This window comes from Alosa pseudoharengus, unplaced genomic scaffold (genome assembly GCF_046254945.1).
Source record: "Alosa pseudoharengus isolate Yale_2024_CS ecotype anadromous, Long Island Sound unplaced genomic scaffold, YU_APseudo_1.1 YU_APseudo_1.1_scf_5, whole genome shotgun sequence".
Classification (NCBI taxonomy): Eukaryota; Metazoa; Chordata; class Actinopteri; order Clupeiformes; family Clupeidae; genus Alosa; species Alosa pseudoharengus.
The window spans coordinates 40,226,374-40,232,373 of NW_027468837.1; positions in this window are offsets into that span (position 1 = coordinate 40,226,374).

The window sequence follows — 6,000 nt, forward strand, 5'->3', positions numbered from 1 at the left end:
GGGGACCACTGTCATTGCTGAAGGGAAGCTGGATGGGACAAGAGCAGGTCCCCCAGACACAGAACACCCTCTCCTATGTTCTCCAAATGAGGGAGAGACTGAAGAGTATGGGAGAGCTTGCCCAGCGAAACCTCGAACAGGCGCAACAACGACAGAGGACTTACTATGATCAGAAAGCCAGAGCCCGTAGTTTTCAAGTCGGAGACAAAGTGCTGGTGATGCTACCCAGTGACAACAGCAAGCTGCTGGCGAAGTGGCAGGGCCCTTTCCATGTCACCCGCCGACTGGGATCCACCACATATGAGGTTTCCAAGCCGGGGCAAAAGAGGTCCAGACGGGTGCTGCACATCAACCTCTTGAAGGAGTGGTGCGAGAGACCCGCACCAGGGACTGATGTGTTCATGATCCGGCGTGTGCAAGATGAGGATGAGGTGGAGGAGCAGTACCTACCGTTACCATCAGAGGGTGCCTTCGACCTCAGTCACCTCTCCCCTGCCCAGCAGGCTGATATCCGTCAGCTCTGTAGTCCAGCGTTGTTCCAGGAGAAGCCAGGACGCACCCAACTGGTAGACCACCACATCTCCCTGTGTGAGGGGGCGGTTCCCCGTCGCCTGAGCTATCGGATCCCTGAGCGTCTCCTTGCTGCTCTGAAGGAGGAGGTGGAGCAGATGAAGACCATGGGCATCATTGAGCCATCCAAGAGCGATTGGTGTAGTCCAGTCGTATTAGTGCCTAAGAAGGGTGGGACGTTGAGATTTTGTGTGGACTTCAGGTACCTGAATTCAGTCTCCAAGTTCGACTCCTATCCGACACCTCGGATCGACGACCTGGTGGACTGCCTAGGCTCTGCCAAGTGGGTAACTACCTTGGATCTGGCCAAAGGTTATTGGCAGGTCCCCCTCCATGAGTCTGCCAAAGGGCTAACTGCCTTCCGGACCCCGTAGGGCCTTTTTCAGTTTTCAGTAATGCCATTTGGATTGCACAGAGCCCCGGCAACCTTCCAGAGGTTGATGGACCGGGTGCTCACAGGAACCAATGGCTACGCGGGGGCGTATTTGGATGACGTCATCGTATACAGTTCATCATGGGGACAGCATCTCCAACATCTGCAGGAGGTTTTGCAGAAGATTGCGGCTGCAGGTCTTACCCTCAATCCCGCCAAGTGTGTCATTGCCGGAGACGGAGTACTTGGGCTATGTCATCGGGGGAGGGGTCATTAAGCCTCAGGTACAGAAGCTGGAAGCCATCCAGAAATGTTCCCTGCCACAGACAAAGACCCAGGTGCGGTCCTTCTTGGGTATGGCTGGATGGTATAGGAGATTCGTTCCCAACTTCGCTGGCCGGGCGGCGGCCCTGACAGACCTGACCCACTGATGCTTCCAATACCGGCATAGGGGCGGTGCTTCTCCAGGGGGAACCTGGTCAGCGGCATCCGGTGGCGTACATCAGCCGGAAACTGTTCCCCAGGGAGGTGCGCTACTCCACGGTCGAGAAGGAGTGCCTGGCGGTGAAATGGGCCCTTGACACTTTCAGGTACTACCTCTTGGGCCGTGAGTTCCTCCTGGAGACAGATCACCGGCCGCTGCAGTGGATGGATCGCATGCGGGATTCGAATGCTCGCATCACCCGCTGGTATCTGTCCATGCAGCCATACCGGTTCACCATCAGCCACGTCCCTGGACGGAATAACACCACCGCCAACTTCCTCTCCCGCCTGCCGGCGTGAGACCAGAGGTGGGGGGGTGTGTGACGGTCAAGACATGACCGCACAGGACTTGTGCCCTGTCGGCACTCATCTTTCCTCCATATCAGTGGTTATGTACCCACACATGCATACACAACATTAACATTCACTAAATTACTTTTACATCACATTATGGACGGTTACCTTATGGATCTATGGACAAAATGAACTGCGTCGGTGTGGCGACGGCAACATGCTGTTGCGCAGGAATATAACTTCGGGCCATAGCTACGTGGCTAGCACTTTGGACGTTTGCACTCACCTAACACTATTTCCCATAATGTGGTAATGTTTCATGTAATGTATGACACAAGACAACTATCTGCTATGTTTGCACATTTATTGTTAACTTAGGTTAGACGCGTAAGCTTGAGTAAAACATGAATGCTATGCAGACCTGAAAGTTACCGACTGTGTTGTCTCGTTCTGGCTCTGAATGTCCGGTGGCAAAGGGGGCCGATGAGACACTACGGACGATTTATTGGTTCCGGGCGGCATTGAGCCGTGCAATTCTGTTTATTGCTGTGGGGGACGTTCGCGACGGTCCTGATCAAACCGCCGCGATCTTTATTCTTAACACCAGCAATAGGGTGTACTATTTAGCAATTTCTTTGGATATAACTACTAGGGCATAGGTCACATCTGTATGCTTGTGATTCAGGGTCTGTCTTGTCTTCCTGTGGTAATTGATTGTTTATTGTTTCCCTGTCTATGTGAATGGGGCTGGTCGCCAGGTATATGTACCCCTCTGTTTCATTTGATGGAGAGCTTGATGTTGTCTGGTGATGCGCAACGTGAGTGTTACAACCCTGTATCTGGAAATAGTCTCCTGTAAAATCTATTGGAATTTTTGAAGAACGATTGCTAGGTTTTTTTTTCTTTAGTAGTTAAGTCATTTTCCTATGGACCCCTCTGCTTGTGTTGTATTCAAGCCACGTTATTAAATTTTTGGTCCATTCTCAACAACTGCCTCTGCTTCCTTGGCCACACCCACTTTGATTGAAGGTAACTCCGCTCGGTACCGTGACACCTACGTTTGACTTTGCCCACTTTGTGCGTCTGACTTGCTCTGGCTACAGTGTGCATGCACTGGCGGCAAAATATGCTGCCAAACGTGGGGTCAATATGTAATCGGCTATAAGACAAATAGTGGAAACAAGACCATTGATTTCAGAACAGATACAGTTGAGCCAAGTACTGGCTCAGCACATCACCACATGTAATCTGGTATTGGGTTTACAGGCCGGTGATATGGTACTTTCACATACACAGTAAAACCAGAAACTTTCTAATGAATCAAAAAATCCTCCATAGAAATGCATGGGGTTAGTTTGTAACGGCAATATGGCAGTTGTCTACACAAATCCTGCCCCTTCCATGGCAAAAACATTGACATGTGAATACATTGTGCCAATCATGTGGTGAGTTGTGAATACATCGTGCCAATCATGTATTGTGATCTCACCGCTTGAGCAAGGTTGGTGTCATGAAGCCTTGCACATGCGCATTTCTGCCGAAATAGTGCCCGATAAGTGCCCAAAAAGTGTTACAATATGGCCGCCGAATGGAGGGACTTGCCTAAAAGGACTTTGGTAAAACTGAATTTGGCTGAAGGTTATTCCAAGTGCCCAATATGAATACAAATGTAGACTTTATATCATATCAAATATCTTTATATATATCAAAACAATGCTTCCCTCAAAGTTTCAAATGCTTAGGAAACCCAAGCAACACCAAAAATGAATCCTTTCCACAGTAAAACATAATTGTGGGAAATGTCATTAGTTAGCTAAACTGTAACATTAGTTAGCACAACTTTAATACATGTGTTGTGTTTAATAAACACACAGTAGGCTTATACTTTACTTGTATTACCTAGTTAGATGAAATAGTAATTCTCAGTAGTGTAACCGCACTACACTAAGTACCGGTAGGCATTTGTTTGCACAACTTGCAATTCCTATTTCAGATTAGTCTGTAATTTCAAGGCAATCGGTTTGCATGTTTTTTTTTTAACTAAGGTTAACTAACTAGCCTTACAGTGTTAGCCTGGTGTTACCATCCTACGTACTTCCGGACAAAATTTGATTTCAGCCTCGCACGTAGTCTGGCCCAACCGACAGTATGCAGTTTGCATACGACCGCGCCAATCAGCGAACAGTTGAGTGATGACGCGGAACTTGCCTGCCGAGTTGCTTGTAGTCCAGCGAAGCTTGTAGTTCAACAGCATAGCAACAATGGCGACGGAGGAAGAGACGCTAGAAGCTATCCACGAAGTTGTCTCAACTCTCGAGGGCATTACGCAATTAAAGCAGGAACAAGAGGCTTGTCTTGTCAATTTTATAAATGGCAAGGACGTCTTATAACTCTCCTTCCAACTGGCTTTGGGAAAAGTTTGATTTATCAGATGGTGATAGCTAAACCTAAACGCACAAGTGTAGGCTACTACATGCATCACTACTTATCATGTTTTCAAATAAACGTTTGCTGCTCGTTATTCTCCCCCCTACTCTCAAATTACCTTAACAAAATCAATGCGGCATAGGCCTAGGCCTACTTAAGGAATGGAATGTTAGCTACCCTACCGAGCGGGGCTCAAGGCGAGGCGGTGTGTCTTGACGTGAGCTAGCCTGTTACCGAGCGGAGCTCAAGATAAGGCTGCTGTGATTGTGCTTGACTGGGACTAGCGGTTACTGAACTGGGCTCAAGGTAAACCGCTCCGTGTTTGTGTTTGACAGAGGCTAGCCTGTGGCCGAGCTGGGCTCCAGGCGAGGCTACCGTGCTTGTGGACAGTAACGTTAGCCAGTCACCGAGCGTGGCTCAAGGTAGGCTGCGTTGTTTTATGCCGAGGCAAGCTCCAGGTTAAATAACACGTAGGTCGTCAGTACAATCCAACTTATCCGAGAGTGTAGTCTGAACAGCCCGTGGAGAACAAAGTAAGCTCCGACGAAGTCACCGGGCTGCGTAGAACAACAATCGTCTGATAAGCGGCGAGAAGAGATAACAGGGAAAACTGGCGTGTGACAAGAGCTGATATAATCTCGGCGACGTGACGCTTTTGGTATACAACTCTCGGTCTGTGGCTGGCGCAAGTTAGAGATATATCCACTACGAAGAGACTGCCCTAGCGGTCAGGTAGCCTGCATACTAGCCAGCGGTCTGTTTACTACTGAGAGCAGAAGAGCCTGAAGCGGAAGTGGGAAGCGTAAAAGCCTGAACTCCGGCGCACAGCACACGTCATTACCAAACGTTGCTGATTGGTTAAGGGAACTCCAATGATTTTAAACCTCAAAACAAGCATCCGCCCATTACGGAGACAGATTATTATTACTTTGTTCCAGACTGTATGACGAAGAGAATTCGTAGTCACAGGCGGTAAGGGCCAGGCTATTACAGTGTAGCAGAAACTTCAGCAATTCAAGTATAGTTTACTTGATTTAAATGAGCATGTTTACTTTTCCATCTCAAAACTAAATGACTCATTTTCGGCAAGTAATCTGAGTAAAAGACAAAAAAGGGAGTTATACTTACTAAACATTTGCATTCTGCATCAGGATGGGCAGCAGGATATGCAGCAGGATAGCCATCTGTTTACACTCTCCTGACACTCCCGGAGCCTGGCAGGTATCGTGCACATTATATTACTACTTCAGCAAACATGCACTTTGTACTCACATCAAGGGCAATAAATTCATACTGTTTTTATCCTGTATGGGAAATTTGGGCTCGGCATTTTCTATCCTCTGCATTTATCCCATCTGTGAATTAGTGAAACACAGTGAGGTGAAGCACACACACTAACCTGGAGCAGTGAGCTGCCTGCTACAGTGGCAGTGAGGTGTTAGGTGCCTTGCTCAAGGACACTTCAGCTGTGGATGTGAGCACCGCCCACATTTTTCCTACTGGTCGGGGATTGAACCGGCAATCCTTTGGTTTCAAGCCCGAAGCCCTAACCAGTAGGCCACGGCTGCCCCCCATTTGCCACATACAATTATACAAAGTCATATACAATTACATACAATTATACAAAGCATATATGCAATAAAATGCTTCGTCCACTGACTCTGACTGTGCGTATAAACTCCATGTGTGTATAAATAAGCAACTAAATAGAAAAGAAGAAGAAAGAAAGAAATTGTATTATTTTATTTATTTTATTTTTCCTTTATTTAACCAGGGGGGCCATATTGAAACTATAGTCTATTTTTCAAATGGTCCCTGGCCAAGAAAGGCAACACTGTAAATAAAATAGAGAA